Here is a 22,910-nt window from a genome sequence, read left to right on the forward strand (position 1 = left end):
TGTACGTCATGGATTTAAACTGTCACCGCGTCTATAGACGCGGTGACAGTTTCAACATGTCTGCTGTCCCTGACAGCAGACATGTCCGTGCATGCCCAGGGGGGGCTGCGATGCCGCCCCCCCGTCGGCGATCGCTGTGATTGGCTGTTCAGTGTGAACAGCCAATTACAGCGTTTTCCTGTGTCACCGGCGAATAACGTTCGCCGGTGACACGGGATCGGAGGTGATTGGTGCTGTAAAGTACAGCACCAATCACCGCGGGGTGTAAGGGTGACACTGGTGTCACCCCACCTCACCCCGCCCGCCCCCAAAGGCCGTGATTGGCCCGTCGGACCGACGGACCAATCACAGCCATGGAGGGGGGTTTAAACTAACGGTGACTGCACTGCAGACTCCATTCCGGTCTGGAATAGCGTGCAGTGCGGTCACCGTGCCACCTGCCGCCATATACTGACCAGAACCTTGCTCCATACTTACCTGATCACTGCTTCATCACTGCTTGATCACTGCTTGATCTGTGCTTGTAGTGTGCTGGATGCTTCCTGGATCCTGTTGCTACTTGTGCCTTCCTGTGCTGTGAAATTGTGCTGCTGCAGTGTAATAGCTAGATAGAGAGATAGATAGAGAGAGATAGAGAGATAGAGAGAGATAGAGAGAGATAGAGAGAGAGATAGTGTCAGAGAGTGCTATATTTTGTGCTGCTGCAGTGTGATATAGTTATAGATAGAGAGAGAGAGATAGAGAGATAGAGAGAGATAGAGAGAGAGAGATAGAGAGATAGATAGAGAGGCCTAGTGACAGAGTGCTATATTTTGTGCTGCTGCAGTGTGATAGTTATAGAGAGATAGAGAGAGATAGAGAGAGAGAGATAGAGAGAGATAGTGACAGATTGTGCTATATATTTTTTATATAACTGACTGCTGCCCCCTCCTTTTGTGCTGATCAGTATAAATTAACTGATCAGCAACTTTTTGGGGGCGCAGGTTTTTTTTTATATATAGATATACCTGTCAGTGCTGCTGCTGTAGTGTCATAGAGTGATAGATAGTGATAGATAGTGATAGATAGTGAGAGATAGAGAGAGATAGTGACAGAGAGTGATAGAGAGTGTATATTTTGTGTCTGCTACCCCCCCTTTTTGGGGGTGCAGGTTTTTTAGTGTCCTAGAGTGATAGATAGTGAGAGATAGTGAGAGATAGTGAGAGATAGTGAGAGATAGTGAGAGATAGTGACAGAGAGTGACAGAGAGTGATAGAGAGTGACAGAGAGTGCTAAATTTTGTGTCTGCTGCCCCCGCCTTTTGTGCTGATCACTATATCTGAGGTGATCAGCAACTTTTTTGGGGGTGCAGAGGTTTTTTTTTTTTTATATATACCTGTCAGTTGCACTGTCAGTTGCACCAAAGGTTGTGCACCTGCTGCACCTCACTGGTAATCAGTGTCGCATCACTGATCACCTTTTTTTTTTTTTGTGAGTGCTGTGGGGTCTTTTTTTAATTTTTTTTTTTACACACACTGTGATTTTGTGGGTGTCCTGTGGCCACTGTGCGCTGATCAGTGACGTACATCACTGATCAGCTTTTTCGGCACAGGGTTGATCTATTTTATTTTTTATTTTTTGATCAAATTCCTGTTGCCTTTGAGCGCTGTTCAGTGACAGACGTTACTGACCAACATCTGTGCTCAGTTTTTGGCGCAGGACCTTTTTTTTTTTTTTTTTTTTAACCCCTTCAATTTTTTATTTTTAACCCCTTCATTTTTTTTTTTTTTATTGGTATAAAGTATTTTTTTTTTTTCTGCACTACATACACACTACATACCCCCCGGGTTGAAATAAAGTTTGTACCCCCCCCTACACTATACACGTGTTGAAACATTTCACTACCAGTAACACAAAAATAAAAATGGCATCCCAAATGTCCTCCCAAATGTCCTCCCAAATGTCCTCCCAGTCATCCAGGAGAATGTATTCAGCGGAGGAGGCATATGCCCTGCTTGCTTCTGACTCTGACACAGCCAGTGATGCAAGCGGGGAATTTGAAGGATTCGCCTTAAGCTCCTCTTCCTCCTCTGATGATGAGGGACCCCCTCAAAGGCGCCCCCGTAGAGCAGCTGAGACCCCCCCCCCAACAATTGAACTCGTATGGACCCCACCACCAGACAATTTTGAGCCCCAGGTTCCTGAGTTTTTGGCCATGCCAGGAATCCAATTTGATTCCACAGGTCTCAGAGAAATTGACTTTTTCAAATTATTTTTCTCTGATGATTTTGTAAATTTAATGGTGGACCAAACTAATTTATATGCCCAGCAGTTTATTGCTCAAAACCCCACGTCATCATTTGCTAGGTGGACCCCTGTAGATGCAGTAGAGATGATGACGTTTTGGGGTCTGGTGTTTCATATGGGCATAGTAAAAAAGCCAGAAATTAGGCAATATTGGAGTACAGATGTTCTGTACAGTACTCCATTTTACCGTATGGCCATGACCCGGACTCGATTTGAGACAATTCTTAAATTTATACATTACACCGATAATGCACAGTGCCCACCCAGAGATGATCCCACCTTTGACCGGCTATTCAAAGTCAGGCCGGTCATTGATCATTTCAGTGCCAAATTTGAAGAGGTGTACATCCCTGAAAAATTTATTTGTATCGACGAGTCCCTTATACATTTTAAAGGAAGGGTTAAATTCCGCCAGTACCTTCCCAGTAAGAGGGCAAGGTATGGCATAAAAATGTATAAACTGTGTGAAAGCACCTCAGGGTACACCCACAGGTTTAGGGTTTATGAAGGGAAGGATTCAAGAATTGAACCGCCAGAATGCCCCCCCTCCCTCGTAGGTGTTAGTGGGAAAATTGTCTGGGATTTAGTGCACCCCTTCCTGGATAAAGGTTATCACCTCTATGTGGATAACTTTTACACTAGCATCCCCCTGTTTAAGGCCCTTGGTTCAAGAGGTACAGCAGCTTGCGGTACTGTGCGCAAGAACCAAAGAGGCCTCCCAAAAACGCACATTGCCCAAGTAATGAGAAGGGGTGAAAGCAGGGGAATATGCAACGAAAATATGTTGTTGGTCAAATATAAGGACAAGAGGGATGTCCTTATACTGACAACAATTCACGGAGACAGTACCACCTCCGTCCCTGTACGAGGTACCAGTACCCACACCTCAAAACCTAATTGTATCCTGGATTACAATAGGTACATGGGCGGAGTGGATCTTTCAGATCAGGTACTGAAGCCGTACAGTGCCCTGCGGAAAACAAAAATCTGGTACAAGAAGGTGGCCGTGTATATCATCCAGATGGCACTGTATAACGCTTACGTGCTATTCCGTTCTACCGGCCAGAGGGGGACATTTATGCACTTTCAAGAGGAAGTCATAAAGGGCCTAATATTTGGGAACCAGCAGGCAGAGGGCCCCAGTACTTCTAGTACTGGCCCCCGTATTGTACCAGGGCAGCATTTTCCTGATGAAATCCCCTCCACTGGAAAAAAGGGCAGGACACAAAAAAGGTGCAAAGTTTGCTATAAAAAGGGAATAAGAAAGCAAACTATTTTCCAGTGTGACACTTGCCCCGACAAACCCGGCCTATGTATAAAGGAGTGTTTTAAAATATACCACACATCTATGGAATATTAGGTTCATAATTTCACCGTGCTTCGGGGGTCTTGTTAATGCCACATAGCACCCACCATTCATTCCACCAGAATCTGAGCCGCAAAATCCAAAAATCACTCCTTCCCTTCTGAGTCCTGCCATGCACCCAACTGGTATTTTTTGGTCACATGTGAGGCATTGCCGTACTTGGGAGATATTGGGGCACAGATTTTGGGGTGCTTTTTCTCCTTCATTCCTTGTGAAAATGAAAAATTTTGAGCCAGAACTGCATTTTTGTGTAAAAAAATGTAATTTTTCATGTTCACTGCCCAGTTTTATCAAAATTGGTGAAACCCCTGGGGGTTTGAAATGTACACTATACCCCTAGATGAATTCCCTGAGGGGTGTAGTTTGCAAAATGGGGTCACTTGTGGGGGGGTTCCACTGTATTGGTGCTTTGGGGGTCTTGCTAATGCGACATAGCACCCACCATCATTCCACCAGAATTTGTGCTGCAAACTCCAAATATCACTCCTTCCCTTCTGAGTCCTGCCACTTTTTGGTCACACATGAGGCATTGCCGTACTCGGGAGAAATTGGGGCACAGATTTTGGGGTGCTTTGTCTCCTTCATTCCTTCTGAAAATGAAAAATTTTGAGCCAGAACTGCATTTTTGTGTAAAAAAATGTAATTTTTCATGTTCACTGCCCAGTTTTATCAAAATTGGTGAAACCCCTGGGGGTTTGAAATGTACACTATACCCCTAGATGAATTCCCTGAGGGGTGTAGTTTGCAAAATGGGGTCACTTGTGGGGGGGTTCCACTGTATTGGTGCTTTGGGGGTCTTGCTAATGCGACATAGCACCCACCATCATTCCACCAGAATTTGTGCTGCAAACTCCAAATATCACTCCTTCCCTTCTGAGTCCTGCCACTTTTTGGTCACACATGAGGCATTGCCGTACTCGGGAGAAATTGGGGCACAGATTTTGGGGTGCTTTGTCTCCTTCATTCCTTCTGAAAATGAAAAATTTTGAGCCAGAACTGCATTTTTGTGTAAAAAAATGTAATTTTTCATTTTCACTGCCCACTTGTATCAAAATTGGTGAAACCCCTGGGGGTTTGAAATGTACACTATACCCCTAGATGAATTCCCTGAGGGGTGTACTTCGCAAAATGGGGTGACTTGTGGGGGGGTTCCACTGTATTGGTGCAACATAGCACCCACCATTCATTCCACCAAAATCTGTGCTGCAAAATCCAAAAATCACTCCTTCCCTTCTGAGTCCTGCCATGCACCCAACTGGTATTTTTTGTTCACATGTGAGGCATTGCCGTACTCGGGAGAAATTGGGGCACAGATTTTGGGGTGCTTTTTCTCCTTCATACCTTCTGAAAATGAAAAATTTTGAGCCAGAACTGCATTTTTGTGTAAAAAAATGTAATTTTTCATGTTCACTGCCCACTTGTATCAAAATTGGTGAAACCCCTGGGGGTTTGAAATGTACACTATACCCCTAGATGAATTCCCTGAGGGGTGTAGTTTGCAAAATGGGGTCACTTGTGGGGGGTTCCACTGTATTGGTGCTTTGGGGGTCTTGCTAATGCGACATAGCACCCACCAAAATTCCACCAGAATCTGAGCTGCAAAATCCAAAAATCACTCCTTCCCTTCTGAGTCCTGCCATGCACCCAACTGGTATTTTTTGGTCACATGTGAGGCATTGCCGTACTCGGGAGAAATTGGGGCACAGATTTTGGGGTGCTTTTTCTCCTTCATACCTTCTGAAAATGAAAAATTTTGAGCCAGAACTGCATTTTTGTGTAAAAAAATGTAATTTTTCATGTTCACTGCCCACTTGTATCAAAATTGGTGAAACCCCTGGGGGTTTGAAATGTACACTATACCCCTAGATGAATTCCCTGAGGGGTGTAGTTTGCAAAATGGGGTCACTTGTGGGGGGGTTCCACTGTATTGGTGCTTTGGGGGTCTTGCTAATGCGACATAGCACCCACCAAAATTCCACCAGAATCTGAGCTGCAAAATCCAAAAATCACTCCTTCCCTTCTGAGTCCTGCCATGCACCCAACTGGTATTTTTTGGTCACATGTGAGGCATTGCCGTACTCGGGAGAAATTGGGGCACAGATTTTGGGGTGCTTTTTCTCCTTCATACCTTCTGAAAATGAAAAATTTTGAGCCAGAACTGCATTTTTGTGTAAAAAAATGTAATTTTTCATGTTCACTGCCCACTTGTATCAAAATTGGTGAAACCCCTGGGGGTTTGAAATGTACACTATACCCCTAGATGAATTCCCTGAGGGGTGTAGTTTGCAAAATGGGGTCACTTGTGGGGGGGTTCCACTGTATTGGTGCTTGGGGGGTCTTGCTAATGCGACATAGCACCCACCAAAATTCCACCAGAATCTGAGCTGCAAAATCCAAAAATCACTCCTTCCCTTCTGAGTCCTGCCATGCACCCAACTGGTATTTTTTGGTCACATGTGAGGCATTGCCGTACTCGGGAGAAATTGGGGCACAGATTTTGGGGTGCTTTTTCTCCTTCATACCTTCTGAAAATGAAAAATTTTGAGCCAGAACTGCATTTTTGTGTAAAAAAATGTAATTTTTCATTTTCACTGCCCGCTTGTATCAAAATTGGTGAAACCCCTGGGGGTTTGAAATGTACACTATACCCCTAGATGAATTCCCTGAGGGGTGTACTTTGCAAAATGGGGTGACTTGTGGGGGGGTTCCACTGTATTGGTGCAACATAGCACCCACCATTCATTCCACCAAAATCTGTGCTGCAAAATCCAAAAATCACTCCTTCCCTTCTGAGTCCTGCCATGCACCCAACTGGTATTTTTTGTTCACATGTGAGGCATTGCCGTACTCGGGAGAAATTGGGGCACAGATTTTGGGGTGCTTTTTCTCCTTCATACCTTCTGAAAATGAAAAATTTTGAGCCAGAACTGCATTTTTGTGTAAAAAAATGTAATTTTTCATGTTCACTGCCCACTTGTATCAAAATTGGTGAAACCCCTGGGGGTTTGAAATGTACACTATACCCCTAGATGAATTCCCTGAGGGGTGTAGTTTGCAAAATGGGGTCACTTGTGGGGGGGTTCCACTGTATTGGTGCTTTGGGGGTCTTGCTAATGCGACATAGCACCCACCAAAATTCCACCAGAATCTGAGCTGCAAAATCCAAAAATCACTCCTTCCCTTCTGAGTCCTGCCATGCACCCAACTGGTATTTTTTGGTCACATGTGAGGCATTGCCGTACTCGGGAGAAATTGGGGCACAGATTTTGGGGTGCTTTTTCTCCTTCATACCTTCTGAAAATGAAAAATTTTGAGCCAGAACTGCATTTTTGTGTAAAAAAATGTAATTTTTCATTTTCACTGCCCACTTGTATCAAAATTGGTGAAACCCCTGGGGGTTTGAAATGTACACTATACCCCTAGATGAATTCCCTGAGGGGTGTACTTTGCAAAATGGGGTGACTTGTGGGGGGGTTCCACTGTATTGGTGCAACATAGCACCCACCATTCATTCCACCAAAATCTGTGCTGCAAAATCCAAAAATCACTCCTTCCCTTCTGAGTCCTGCCATGCACCCAACTGGTATTGTTTGTTCACATGTGAGGCATTGCCGTACTCGGGAGAAATTGGGGCACAGATTTTGGGGTGCTTTTTCTCCTTCATACCTTCTGAAAATGAAAAATTTTGAGCCAGAACTGCATTTTTGTGTAAAAAAATGTAATTTTTCATTTTCACTGCCCACTTGTATCAAAATTGGTGAAACCCCTGGGGGCTTGAAATGTGTACTATACCCCTAGATGAATTCCCTGAGGGGTGTAGTTTGCAAAATGGGGTCACTTGTGGGGGGGTTCCACTGTATTGGTGCTTGGGGGGTCTTGCTAATGCGACATAGCACCCACCAAAATTCCACCAGAATCTGAGCTGCAAAATCCAAAAATCACTCCTTCCCTTCTGAGTCCTGCCATGCACCCAACTGGTATTTTTTGGTCACATGTGAGGCATTGCGGTACTCGGGAGAAATTGGGGCACAGATTTTGAGGTGCTTTGTCTCCTTCATTCCTTGTGAAAATGAAAAATTTTGAGCCAGAACTGCATTTTTGTGTAAAAAATGTAATTTTTCATTTTCACTGCCCAGTTGTACCACAATTGGTGAAACCCCTGGGGGTTTGAAATGTACACTATACCCCTAGATGAATTCCCTGAGGGGTGTAGTTTGCAAAATGGGGTAACTTGTGGGGGGGGTTCCTAAATTTTAGCATCTTATGGTGCCTAGAAACCTACATGGTGCCTAAAAAATAATCTCATAAAAAGGAGGCTCCAAAATCAAGTAGGTGCTCCTTCTATTATGAAGCCTGTGGTTTGGTCAACGTGCACACTAGGGCCACATATAGGATATTTTTGAAAACAAAAGAATTGGGGGAATCAATTTTTAGTCACATTTCTCTAGTAAAATGTACTGTGTTCCTTAGAAAAATGTATTAAAATTGCAAATCTGCAAAAAAAATGAAATTTTGAAATTTCACCTACACTTTGTTTTAATTCCTGTGAAACACCTAAAGGGTTAACAAACTTCCAAAATGCTGTTTTGAATACTGTGAGGGGTGCAGTTTTTGAAATGGCATCATTTATGGGGGTGTCTCACATACAAGTCCCTCAAAGTCATATCAGAACTGAACTGGTCCCTAAAAAAATCAGTGTTTGAAATTTTCTTGAAAATTTGAGAATTTGCTATTCATATTGTAAGCCTCCTAGTGTCCAAAAAAATGAAAAGGAAGTTGAAATAATGATGGCAACATAAAGTAGACATATGGTCTATGTTAGTTATTAACTATTTTGAGTGGTATGATTATTTGTCTCACAAGCAGAAAATTTAACATTTTGCAAATCGCTAAATTTTCCATTTTTTCACGACATTTTGGTATTTTTCACAAAAAAACACAGACTGTATCGACCCAAATTTACCACTAATTTGAAGTACAATGTGTCACGAAAAAACAATCTCAAAATCACTGGGATAAGTAAAAGCAAAAAAAAGTTATCCCCACTTAAGTGAGACATGTCAGATTTGAAAAAAATGGCTCTGTCAGGAACGCAAAAACTAGCTCTGTCAGGAAGGGGTTAAAACAATAAATTGCAAACAAAATAATAATATACTGTAACAAGGATAAAAAGCTACCATTAGCTACCAAAATAATAGAATGTAAGGCACATTTTCTACAGATCTACAGCTGAACAATATTTTCTCCTGCACAGAATGAACAGATTTAATATATACGGTTTTGGAGCTCTGGTGCCAGGAACCCTGCACTGGAAACAGCTGTCTCTTCTCACTTGTGCCGAAACCTGGCGGTGTGTTTCTCACTCACGTTAAGTAATAAGCTACATTTTATTGGATTTTGTGTCTAGAAGCCTGCTGATGTATGCATGTGTGTCTATGGGCCTTATTCTAGTTCACTCTTTCTGACAAAATCCTTCTTAGATGGACAAAACCATGTGCACTGCAGGGGGGCAGATGTAAAATGTGCAGAGAGAATTCGATTTGGGTGGGGTTTTACTTCAAAGTGAGATCTATATTGCAGTGTAAAAATAAAGCAGTCAGTATTTACCATGCACAGAAACAAAATAACTCACCCAAATCTAATTCTCTCTGCACATTTTACATCTGCCCCCCTGCAGTGCACATGGTTTTGTCCATCTAAGAAGGATTTTGTCAGAAAGAGTGAACTAGAATAAGGCCCTATGTTTATTTTTGGAACACCGGAGAAAATATATCACAATATCATAGCTAAACATCAGAAACTTACAGCAATATTCCCACTCATTCTGTCCGTTTCAGTCTGCCCCCTAGTGGTGTTCTAAGAAATGCACGTTGAAGTAACCACTATCATATCTGCCGGATTCGGATGATAGGTCAACAATCAATAAGTCATCAACGTATGGTTGACCTAGATGAAAGGTCGAGAGGTACAAAATGTAGACATGGCTATGGGTGAGACATGAAGATCGAAAGCTTTTCACATTTTTTTTTATTATATCGACTTTTTAATTTTTAATACTTTATCATCAAAGTAGACCAGATTAGGAACAGTAAAATGTGTTGAGTGCAACTGTAGCTGAGTGCGGCAACATGGGGGGATATTCAATCTCTGTCAATATTTTCGACAGTGGAAATATTGGCAGTTCAGTATTCAATCACAGCCAAGACTCGCCATCCTGGCCGGGACTCACCTGCTACAGACCCGCCTCCCTATGGAGGGGGGCCCGGGGCACTTGAGAAAGGGGGGCCCCCTCCTACTTGTCATTACTGGCTGAAAACTGCACGGGAGAATATGACACTGTCAAAACACAAAGTAAAAGCAGTATAAACTTGGTCAATGGTCAACTGCAGGGGGGATTAATATAAATATATATATATATATATATATATATATATATATATATCAACAATAGTGTCTTCAGCGCCCCAACTTTGTAATGTCCAACATATATTTCAATAAAAATATTTCAAAAAATATATTGACAAATTGCAGTGGTTCTTTTATAAGAAGCTTTTCTTTTTATTTTCAGTACATCTGACCAACACCCAACGCGTTTCGTCTCGTTAGAGACTTCATCAGGGGTACATGATCTAAAATATAACATACATTTTATAAGATACATAACTTTTTTAGGACATTACATTCATATAAAACATGATATTCATTATAAAAATTGATAAGAGTACATATGTAGTACCTAAATAATACATAAAAGTATATATAATAGGAAAAAAGGAGAGACTAGGATAAAGGAGGATGAAGAGGACCAATTATTTTACACATACAGTTTTTAGAGGAATATTAAAGGTACATACCTTAGAATAAACAAAGTATATTTGACCCTTCTGGGTCAGGAGATAAAGATAGCGCAAAAGAACCGTAGTTAGGGTCCAAATGTGACACCTCAGAAGACAGTAGGTGTTATAGAAACCTAATAATATGGTAAAGAATGGGGTATTTATTTTTATTTTTATTTTTAAACCATATAAAAAAGATTTTTATCCTTTCTATTCCCTTTATGGTACATACCTTCTTATATTTTTAAGATGTTTAATTTATCAGATGTCTTTGACAATATATTTAGAGCTTGAATGAAGAACCTAATGAGGAAGATATATATATATATATGTACCATCATTCGAGGCATAAAATCATAATGATAGTAGTGGATACATAAGCGTACAATAGCATACCTAATTAGGGCAAATCCAGATTTTATCCCAATGTGTCCAAGAAAGTAAGATCTTTTCTTTCTATTAGACCTACAATTATACAGAATTTTTACAGAATTTTTACAGAATTTCAGCATAATAACCAAAGCCATCATTTTCAAATTAAAAATAGATTCTATCCTAAATGGTGGTTGAATTATTACCAAAAAGAAAAAATTACCAAAAAGAAAAAGTTACCAAAAAGAAAAAATTACCAAAAGAATTACCAAAAAAATTGGTCTTACCCTGTGTCAGAGGAAAGGTGTGCACTCATTGGGATCCAGACTGCAAGTGATTTTAGATGGATCTGGCCTCTCTATATATAGGGCCTGTCTGTGATGTCACTTCCTATTTGAGAAAATATTTTATTTTTGTTTTTCTATATATAAATATAATGTAATTCACCTTTTTCCGCCATAGTTTTATGACTTACTTGGTCTTTTTTAACTCTATTAAAGTTTAAACATATTTCAGATACATTTTTTTTATTTTTTTATTTTTAGAAACATTAAATCTTACTTAATTATCTTTAATTTTAAATAGTGATAGTGTATATAACTAGTGCGTATGGTGGAGATTATCCATCTGTATTATTATGATGTTTTGAATTTTAGAAGTCCGTTTTTTATCTTAATTAGGTCGTTTGCGTTCCACCTATAACGGGGTGGAACGCACCGCCATTTTGTTTTCCTATCCTCGCGTTCTAAATGCGGAAACAGATTAGACTGCGTTCCACCTAGAATGAAGTGGAGCGCACCGTCACACTGTTCTGTGATCTACGCCGTAGATGCGGAAGTGGTCCCTGCTTTCAGCTCTCTTCTATTTTACAGCTGAAGCGTGTCATTAGTGATATATTTAAGTGCGTGCGTGTATCTTATTAATTTTATATCCCTTAGGGCGTTTTATGTGTATATTAATTTATTGCTGGATACAAGACTTTGCGTTCCAATTGGCAGAGACTGGAACGCACAGCCATATTGGTTTTTTTAGATATATGGTTCAAATCTTCCACAGTGGTTTTCTCCCATCGTATAAACTATAGTGAAGTGTCTATTTTATACTGATTTTCAATGCTTCCATTTGAAAAAGGTGGCTCTAATTTTACATATGCAGTTAAATGGATTCTAGAATTGTATTCACTTTACAAAAATGTCAAGACAGACATAGAAGATTTTATAATGATAATAACAATTCCAAAATTCATATGTACATAGAAATACATGAAAATACATAAAAATACACAAAAATACATAAATATACAAAAATATACAAAAATTACAGAAAAAAATACAAAAAATTACCGAAATACATTTTAAGGTGTAATATATAGGATCAATATTAATTACACGGATATACCTAAGGAAATTATAAGAAGGCTGTGATCTCAATACTCTCGTTTAGTCCTCTAGGGGCCAGGGTATCTAGGGTGTAAATCCAGTATGATTCACGCATGATCAAATTACGATCCCTGTCTCCCCCTCGGGGATCTTCTTTTACGTGTTCAAGTACTGTAAATTTTAGGGAGCATATCTCAGAATTGTGACAAGATTCAAAATGTCTGGGCAGGCTATGGATTTGGACCTTTCTTTTTATATTTCTTAAATGTTCTTGGATGCGAATCTTCAAGCTTCTTTTTGTCTTACCGACATACCACTTGTCACACCCACATTTTATTAGATATACTACATACGTAGTATTGCAGGTTAAAACTCCTTCAAATCTACAGTTCTTTCTTAAATTATCAGGAATTACAGGGCCATGTTTTTCTACATGTTTACAACATATACACTTGTTGCATGGAAACAAACCCTTTCTTTCTGGTAAGAAGGAAGGGTTGTTTCTAATGACCATACTTTTTTGAGAATCAAGTGGTCTAAGTTTGCTAGGTGCTAATGAACTTTTCAAGTTTTTAGCCCTCTTAAAAATTACATCTGGTCTGTCTGGAAGATTTGGACCTAGAATCAGATCCATCTTTAATAAGTGCCAATGTCTACCCAGACATTTTCTAATCTTGGCATGCTCCTGACTGTATTGAGTTATAAAAGGTCTGATTTTTTTGGTATTTCCATAATTGGGATTATTTTCCTTCTCCTTGAGGAGGTCAGATCTGAGTGTGGATGCTGCTCTTTTTTGGTCAAGTCTTATATTTGTTTCATTATACCCTCTTTGTAAAAATCTATTGACCAACATTTCTGATTGTTCCCAAAAAGTTTTTTCATTGCTACAGTTTTTTCGAACTCTCAAAAACTGTGCAAAAGGTACATTATTTTTCCACGTATGTAAGTGGCAACTGTCTGCAGGGATATAACTATTTGCGTCAGTTTTTTTGAAAAAAGTCTTAGTCGACAAGATATTAGCTGACGGGTCTGCACTAATAACAATATCAAGAAAGTCTATCTGAAGTTCATCCTCTTTATACGTGAACTTCAGATTGTACTCATTTATCTGCAAGTTTGAAATTAAATCATCAATACTTTGTTTATCACCATCCCAGACAACTAATAAATCGTCAATGTATCTTTTGTAAAATTTTATCCTTTTATCCTTAAAACCATCATCCTCATATAGAGTTTTCATTTCCCAATTGTTCATATAAATGTTTGCATATGAGGGGGCAAATTTTGTGCCCATGGCTGTTCCTTGTTTTTGAACATAATGTGCTCCATCAAACTCAAAATAGTTATGGTTAAGGATAAAATTTACACTGTTCAACAAGAAATTCCTTTCTTTTTGATCTACATTGACATCAAACAGAAGTATCTCTTTTACTGCTTCTAAACCTTTATGATGAGGTATAGATGTGTATAACGCTTGTGCGTCTATTGTAACCCATCTAAAGGTAGGTTCCCAGTTTATATCCTGGATTTCCCGTAATACCTGGGTTGAATCCTTCAAGTATGATTTTTGTTCTTTAACGTATGTCTGTAGTTTAAGATCTACAAAATGAGATAGATTCGCAGTTAGGGATTCTACACCCGCAACAATTGGTCTTCCTGGGGGCACGCACTTAAATATATCACTAATGACACGCTTCAGCTGTAAAATAGAAGAGAGCTGAAAGCAGGGACCACTTCCGCATCTACGGCGTAGATCACAGAACAGTGTGACGGTGCGCTCCACTTCATTCTAGGTGGAACGCAGTCTAATCTGTTTCCGCATTTTGAACGCGAGGATAGGAAAACAAAATGGCGGTGCGTTCCACCCCGTTATAGGTGGAATGCAAACGACCTAATTAAGATAAAAAACGGACTTCTAAAATTCAAAACATCATAATAATACAGATGGATAATCTCCACCATACGCACTAGTTATATACACTATCACTATTTAAAATTAAAGATAATTAAGTAAGATTTAATGTTTCTAAAAATTAAAAAATAAAAAAAATGTATCTGAAATATGTTTAAACTTTAATAGAGTTAAAAAAGACCAAGTAAGTCATAAAACTATGGCGGAAAAAGGTGAATTACATTATATTTATATATAGAAAAACAAAAATAAAATATTTTCTCAAATAGGAAGTGACATCACAGACAGGCCCTATATATAGAGAGGCCAGATCCATCTAAAATCACTTGCAGTCTGGATCCCAATGAGTGCACACCTTTCCTCTGACACAGGGTAAGACCAATTTTTTTGGTAATTCTTTTGGTAATTTTTTCTTTTTGGTAACTTTTTCTTTTTGGTAATTTTTTCTTTTTGGTAATAATTCAACCACCATTTAGGATAGAATCTATTTTTAATTTGAAAATGATGGCTTTGGTTATTATGCTGAAATTCTGTAAAAATTCTGTAAAAATTCTGTATAATTGTAGGTCTAATAGAAAGAAAAGATCTTACTTTCTTGGACACATTGGGATAAAATCTGGATTTGCCCTAATTAGGTATGCTATTGTACGCTTATGTATCCACTACTATCATTATGATTTTATGCCTCGAATGATGGTACATATATATATATATATATCTTCCTCATTAGGTTCTTCATTCAAGCTCTAAATATATTGTCAAAGACATCTGATAAATTAAACATCTTAAAAATATAAGAAGGTATGTACCATAAAGGGAATAGAAAGGATAAAAATCTTTTTTATATGGTTTAAAAATAAAAATAAATACCCCATTCTTTACCATATTATTAGGTTTCTATAACACCTACTGTCTTCTGAGGTGTCACATTTGGACCCTAACTACGGTTCTTTTGCGCTATCTTTATCTCCTGACCCAGAAGGGTCAAATATACTTTGTTTATTCTAAGGTATGTACCTTTAATATTCCTCTAAAAACTGTATGTGTAAAATAATTGGTCCTCTTCATCCTCCTTTATCCTAGTCTCTCCTTTTTTCCTATTATATATACTTTTATGTATTATTTAGGTACTACATATGTACTCTTATCAATTTTTATAATGAATATCATGTTTTATATGAATGTAATGTCCTAAAAAAGTTATGTATCTTATAAAATGTATGTTATATTTTAGATCATGTACCCCTGATGAAGTCTCTAACGAGACGAAACGCGTTGGGTGTTGGTCAGATGTACTGAAAATAAAAAGAAAAGCTTCTTATAAAAGAACCACTGCAATTTGTCAATATATTTTTTGAAATATTTTTATTGAAATATATGTTGGACATTACAAAGTTGGGGCGCTGAAGACACTATTGTTGGTGTATTTGGTTTGTTCTATCCTTACTAGTAGGGGATAGAGTGTCAACAGCGACCACCTAATATTGTATTTTAAAAAGCGCAAACTTTAGGGATTTTTGTATTTGTATTGTGTTTCTACTACTAGTAAATCTCTAAACTGCAGCTAATTTTTTAAATAATGCCTATCATTCGTGATAGAACAAGTAGGACAGCCAAATGTAGGTCTATATTTATGGATGAGACAAAGGATATACAACAGATGGAGGGGACAACAGAGGATTACTATGGTCTATTAAATCAAATGGAAAAACTTGCCACCAAAGAATTAAAAGGGTGGTATGAGTTAATTACTCTTGAAAAATATATAGAAGTTGGAAGAGTCCCTAGGGGGCTAAGACTTCTAAAAAAACCTACCATAGGACAGACAAATGATGAATTTATGTCGAATTGGAACAAAATATTAAATGATAGTTCTCTAAAACTTATAGATCTTATTGTAAACGACCGAAGAAAAGAAATAGGTCGATATGAAGAGGATATTAAGAAACTAGAAGTAGCCCTATCCAAATTTGAGGGGGATGATGGTTTCAAAAAAGATGTGGCAGATATGCAAAGTAAAATAGATTCCTTAGAAACTGAAATTATATCAAGAAAACAAAAGAAATTCTTGAGAGATAAACTTGATTATGAAAATGGGAAAGTTCACAATTGGGTACAGGCAGAAAATCAAAACTCCAGACCACGTATACACTATAAAAATGTTGAGGACGATGAATTTTTCATGAGAAGAAAACCTTATTACCATCAACCTGAAAGGAGAGAATCCTATCAGAGGCGAGATTCCTACCAAGGGAGAAACTCCCATCGAGGATATGTAAGAAGGTCATTTGGTTCCCCAATATATAGGGATAACAGAAGACCCCCAAATAGAAGAATGATGTCACCGAGAAGATCTTATTATCCAGAAGTTGCAAATAGATTTGAGGCCCTTAGGTCACCTATATCTAGGAATTTTTTAGATGGGAAGAAGACCACTACTCCCCCAAATATAATAAGGAAAAGTACTTATTCGACAGATACAGAGTCTCCTATAGGAAAAAAGAGGTACCTAGGAAAAGGGGAAAAAGAGGAGGAAGAAAACTCCCCAAAAAAGAAAAGATCAGCCCACTTCCTGAAGGACCCTGTCCTACAGGAGTCATTAACCTTTCCAAGAAGGTACTATCACAATCCGAAGTCCAACTACTAGATAAAGGCCTTAAGTTTGCGCCAGACCAGCACTCAGATAAATTTGATCTTTTTGTCGATCTCAATAAATTTATAAGACGTTTGACTTTGGAGAGACATTTTTTAAAAAATCCTATTAAAGAAACTAATACACCCAAACCTGTGGTAGCCCCACCCTCAAAATTCTTTCCCGTAGAATCTAAAGGAAGCCACTTGGAAATTTTTTTCGAATTAGTTAATGAGGATTTTAAAACATTAAAATTGGATAATAAGAGACATACAAACTTGACCTCACAAGAGAAAAAAGCTCTGAAAGACCTTAAAAATGACGAGGAGTTAATAATTAAGGTGGCAGATAAAGGGGGCGCGGTGGTCCTACAAGATCGGTCCACTTATCTAGTAGAAGCCTATAAATTAATTAATGATCAAACCACCTATGAAAAATTGGATGAAAATCCAATGGAAGCATATAAGGAAGAATTGTATGCATTACTTCTTAAAGCTAATATAGAAGGAGTGATATGTAAAAAAGAAATGAGTTATATGTACGTGGAGAAGCCTAAAATTCCTATATTTTACCATATTCCCAAGGTACATAAAAATAGAGACCTTCCCCCAGGAAGACCAATTGTTGCGGGTGTAGAATCCCTAACTGCGAATCTATCTCATTTTGTAGATCTTAAACTACAGACATACGTTAAAGAACAAAAATCATACTTGAAGGATTCAACCCAGGTATTACGGGAAATCCAGGATATAAACTGGGAACCTACCTTTAGATGGGTTACAATAGACGCACAAGCGTTATACACATCTATACCTCATCATAAAGGTTTAGAAGCAGTAAAAGAGATACTTCTGTTTGATGTCAATGTAGATCAAAAAGAAAGGAATTTCTTGTTGAACAGTGTAAATTTTATCCTTAACCATAACCATTTTGAGTTTGATGGAGCACATTATGTTCAAAAACAAGGAACAGCCATGGGCACAAAATTTGCCCCCTCATATGCAAACATTTATATGAACAATTGGGAAATGAAAACTCTATATGAGGATGATGGTTTTAAGGATAAAAGGATAAAATTTTACAAAAGATACATTGACGATTTATTAGTTGTCTGGAATGGTGATAAACAAAGTATTGATGATTTCATTTCAAACTTGCAGATAAATGAGTACAATCTGAAGTTCACGTATAAAGAGGATGAACTTCAGATAGACTTTCTTGATATTGTTATTAGTGCAGACCCGTCAGCTAATATCTTGTCGACTAAGACTTTTTTCAAAAAAACTGACGCAAATAGTTATATCCCTGCAGACAGTTGCCACTTACATACGTGGAAAAATAATGTACCTTTTGCACAGTTTTTGAGAGTTCGAAAAAACTGTAGCAATGAAAAAACTTTTTGGGAACAATCAGAAATGTTGGTCAATAGATTTTTACAAAGAGGGTATAATGAAACAAATATAAGACTTGACCAAAAAAGAGCAGCATCCACACTCAGATCTGACCTCCTCAAGGAGAAGGAAAATAATCCCAATTATGGAAATACCAAAAAAATCAGACCTTTTATAACTCAATACAGTCAGGAGCATGCCAAGATTAGGAAATGTCTGGGTAGACATTGGCACTTATTAAAGATGGATCCGATTCTAGGTCCAAATCTTCCAGACAGACCAGATGTAATTTTTAAGAGGGCTAAAAACTTGAAAAGTTCATTAGCACCTAGCAAACTTAGACCACTTGATTCTCAAAAAAGTATGGTCATTAGAAACAACCCTTCCTTCTTACCAGAAAGAAAGGGTTTGTTTCCATGCAACAAGTGTATATGTTGTAAACATGTAGAAAAACATGGCCCTGTAATTCCTGATAATTTAAGAAAGAACTGTAGATTTGAAGGAGTTTTAACCTGCAATACTACGTATGTAGTATATCTAATAAAATGTGGGTGTGACAAGTGGTATGTCGGTAAGACAAAAAGAAGCTTGAAGATTCGCATCCAAGAACATTTAAGAAATATAAAAAGAAAGGTCCAAATCCATAGCCTGCCCAGACATTTTGAATCTTGTCACAATTCTGAGATATGCTCCCTAAAATTTACAGTACTTGAACACGTAAAAGAAGATCCCCGAGGGGGAGACAGGGATCGTAATTTGATCATGCGTGAATCATACTGGATTTACACCCTAGATACCCTGGCCCCTAGAGGACTAAACGAGAGTATTGAGATCACAGCCTTCTTATAATTTCCTTAGGTATATCCGTGTAATTAATATTGATCCTATATATTACACCTTAAAATGTATTTCGGTAATTTTTTGTATTTTTTTCTGTAATTTTTGTATATTTTTGTATATTTATGTATTTTTGTGTATTTTTATGTATTTTCATGTATTTCTATGTACATATGAATTTTGGAATTGTTATTATCATTATAAAATCTTCTATGTCTGTCTTGACATTTTTGTAAAGTGAATACAATTCTAGAATCCATTTAACTGCATATGTAAAATTAGAGCCACCTTTTTCAAATGGAAGCATTGAAAATCAGTATAAAATAGACACTTCACTATAGTTTATACGATGGGAGAAAACCACTGTGGAAGATTTGAACCATATATCTAAAAAAACCAATATGGCTGTGCGTTCCAGTCTCTGCCAATTGGAACGCAAAGTCTTGTATCCAGCAATAAATTAATATACACATAAAACGCCCTAAGGGATATAAAATTAATAAGATACACGCACGCACTTAAATATATCACTAATGACACGCTTCAGCTGTAAAATAGAAGAGAGCTGAAAGCAGGGACCACTTCCGCATCTACGGCGTAGATCACAGAACAGTGTGACGGTGCGCTCCACTTCATTCTAGGTGGAACGCAGTCTAATCTGTTTCCGCATTTAGAACGCGAGGATAGGAAAACAAAATGGCGGTGCGTTCCACCCCGTTATAGGTGGAACGCAAACGACCTAATTAAGATAAAAAACGGACTTCTAAAATTCAAAACATCATAATAATACAGATGGATAATCTCCACCATACGCACTAGTTATATACACTATCACTATTTAAAATTAAAGATAATTAAGTAAGATTTAATGTTTCTAAAAATTAAAAAATAAAAAAAATGTATCTGAAATATGTTTAAACTTTAATAGAGTTAAAAAAGACCAAGTAAGTCATAAAACTATGGCGGAAAAAGGTGAATTACATTATATTTATATATAGAAAAACAAAAATAAAATATTTTCTCAAATAGGAAGTGACATCACAGACAGGCCCTATATATAGAGAGGCCAGATCCATCTAAAATCACTTGCAGTCTGGATCCCAATGAGTGCACACCTTTCCTCTGACACAGGGTAAGACCAATTTTTTTGGTAATTCTTTTGGTAATTTTTTCTTTTTGGTAACTTTTTCTTTTTGGTAATTTTTTCTTTTTGGTAATAATTCAACCACCATTTAGGATAGAATCTATTTTTAATTTGAAAATGATGGCTTTGGGTATTATGCTGAAATTCTGTAAAAATTCTGTAAAAATTCTGTATAATTGTAGGTCTAATAGAAAGAAAAGATCTTACTTTCTTGGACACATTGGGATAAAATCTGGATTTGCCCTAATTAGGTATGCTATTGTACGCTTATGTATCCACTACTATCATTATGATTTTATGCCTCGAATGATGGTACATATATATATATATATCTTCCTCATTAGGTTCTTCATTCAAGCTCTAAATATATTGTCAAAGACATCTGATAAATTAAGCATCTTAAAAATATAAGAAGGTATGTACCATAAAGGGAATAGAAAGGATAAAAATCTTTTTTATATGGTTTAAAAATAAAAATAAAAATAAATACCCCATTCTTTACCATATTATTAGGTTTCTATAACACCTACTGTCTTCTGAGGTGTCACATTTGGACCCTAACTACGGTTCTTTTGCGCTATCTTTATCTCCTGACCCAGAAGGGTCAAATATACTTTGTTTATTCTAAGGTATGTACCTTTAATATTCCTCTAAAAACTGTATGTGTAAAATAATTGGTCCTCTTCATCCTCCTTTATCCTAGTCTCTCCTTTTTTCCTATTATATATACTTTTATGTATTATTTAGGTACTACATATGTACTCTTATCAATTTTTATAATGAATATCATGTTTTATATGAATGTAATGTCCTAAAAAAGTTATGTATCTTATAAAATGTATGTTATATTTTAGATCATGTACCCCTGATGAAGTCTCTAATGAGACGAAACGCGTTGGGTGTTGGTCAGATGTACTGAAAATAAAAAGAAAAGCTTCTTATAAAAGAACCACTGCAATTTGTCAATATATTTTTTGAAATATTTTTATTGAAATATATGTTGGACATTACAAAGTTGGGGCGCTGAAGACACTATTGTTGGTGTATTTGGTTTGTTCTATCCTTACTAGTAGGGGATAGAGTGTCAACAGCGACCACCTAATATTGTATTTTAAAAAGCGCAAACTTTAGGGATTTTTGTATTTATATACAGTATATATATATATATGTACCTTACTTTGTAGGAGCCCTGACAGGCTTAGCGCTGCCTCTGATTAAAAACCTTCCCATGACAAGGCCGCTGCTGCTGCTATCCTTCATGGGCCTGAGAAGCATATGATGAGCTCCACCAAGCAGAGCTCAGCACAAGCCTCTCAGCCTCTGACGTCTTGTGCAAAGTCTTATGGGACTTAGTTAACTCTCAGTAATGCACTGCACACTTGTGCAATCAGTGTGCCTCGACCTGTACTTCTCTAGAAGGTGCAGACACACAGTGGAAACACATATACTACATATATTACATATACTATTTTCCAATTATTTTTTTCTCAGGGGTGTGGCCATACGTTCTAGATGTGGCCACACCCCCTTGTACTGCCCAACAGTCCCTAACCCATACCGTATAAGCATGTCAACCTTATGTTGACATTTTCACTGTTGACCAAATGACGGCATACCTATACAATATGAAATAATCTTATGTGTGTATATAAACAGAATACACGTGTGGACATTAAACAGTATGTTCTGTTTACTAAACCTCCTCCTCCGGCACAGAGTAGAACAGGCGTCGGGCAATTTATAAATGTAAAGCCGCAATCCCATTTCTCATAGGTGAATGATTTGCGGGACGGCTGTCAGATTGTTGAATGTGTTTAGTTATGATGGCTCCAAGCAATGAATTTCATTTCCATTTTAATTTCATTTTTTTTTAAATGAATATATATATGGGGACGAGGATGTTTTTTTTTTCCTATTCCCACTACAAATGTTTTTTTTCCCCCCTTTCTGCCGAGTAAGCAAGAAGATAGAGAAAATATTACTGCGTACGTGTCTGCGAGAAGATTTACTGCTGTGAGCAATCATCAATTCTCACTCGTTTATATGTTATGGCAGGAAAGAAACAAGCAAAATAACATGTTTCATTTAGCATGGTACTAAAGCACACACACTATACAGTACACACACACACACACACGCGCACACACACATACACACACACACACACACACACAAACAAACAAACAGTACCAACAAAAATACACAGTGCACACATACAGTTACTGTAGTTCTGTGATTCACTTATACCCCTTTTACACCAGAGGTTGGACCTGGGATATTGCCGCTCCAGTCCGGGGCAGGACATGGTGTAAATGGGCTGAAAAAAAATAACACCCCCTCCCTTTTCCCTTTCTTGTGACCTCATCTCAAACAGCCCAAAGGTCCATTTTTAATGACACCAGCAAGGAAAGACAGGGCTGATCCGTTTTCAGTGTGAAAGGGCCTTACCCGGGAATAACCCGGATTGAATTGCAGTGTAAATGGGGTTTGAGGCAGGGCATGCCCTGGCAATTTCCTGTGTTCGATTTCCCGGTTCCTACCCGGTATTCTGGTGTAAAAGTGGTATTAGGGGCCACACGGATGCCCCTGTATCAGGGGTGTAACTAGCACTTTGTGGGCCCCTTAGCAAAATCTTCAAAGGGCCCTGATCCCCTACCATTGCCACTACAATGTCCCTTAGGGGGGCAGAAGAAAGTGTGAGGGGAGTGACAAAAAAAGAGAAAATTGGGGAAAGAGAGAGATAAAGGGGACAGAC

The 22,910-nt window shown here is 38.0% G+C and overlaps 1 protein-coding gene and 3 long non-coding RNA genes across 5 annotated transcripts in view; 2 read left to right on the forward strand and 2 right to left on the reverse strand.

Moving 5' to 3' along the window:
- The window catches only part of OXR1 (oxidation resistance 1), a 402,412-nt gene that overhangs the window by 154,234 nt on the left and 225,268 nt on the right, over positions 1-22,910 (reverse strand). The window lies entirely within an intron of this gene.
- On the reverse strand, positions 10,730-11,194 carry LOC146079404 (uncharacterized). The gene is made up of 3 exons (XR_014474512.1): positions 11,148-11,194; positions 10,885-10,953; positions 10,730-10,791 (listed from the first exon to the last, which is right to left on the reverse strand). It is a non-coding gene; the product is annotated as an uncharacterized LOC146079404 (long non-coding RNA).
- On the forward strand, positions 14,477-14,943 carry LOC146079405 (uncharacterized). Its single transcript, XR_014474513.1, has 3 exons — positions 14,477-14,523; positions 14,718-14,786; positions 14,882-14,943. It is a non-coding gene; the product is annotated as an uncharacterized LOC146079405 (long non-coding RNA).
- LOC146079406 (uncharacterized) lies at positions 20,097-20,535 on the forward strand. Its single transcript, XR_014474514.1, has 3 exons — positions 20,097-20,143; positions 20,338-20,406; positions 20,500-20,535. It is a non-coding gene; the product is annotated as an uncharacterized LOC146079406 (long non-coding RNA).

Source organism: Crinia signifera, chromosome 5 (assembly GCF_055691185.1).
Source record: "Crinia signifera chromosome 5, ASM5569118v1, whole genome shotgun sequence".
NCBI classification, from domain to species: Eukaryota; Metazoa; Chordata; class Amphibia; order Anura; family Myobatrachidae; genus Crinia; species Crinia signifera.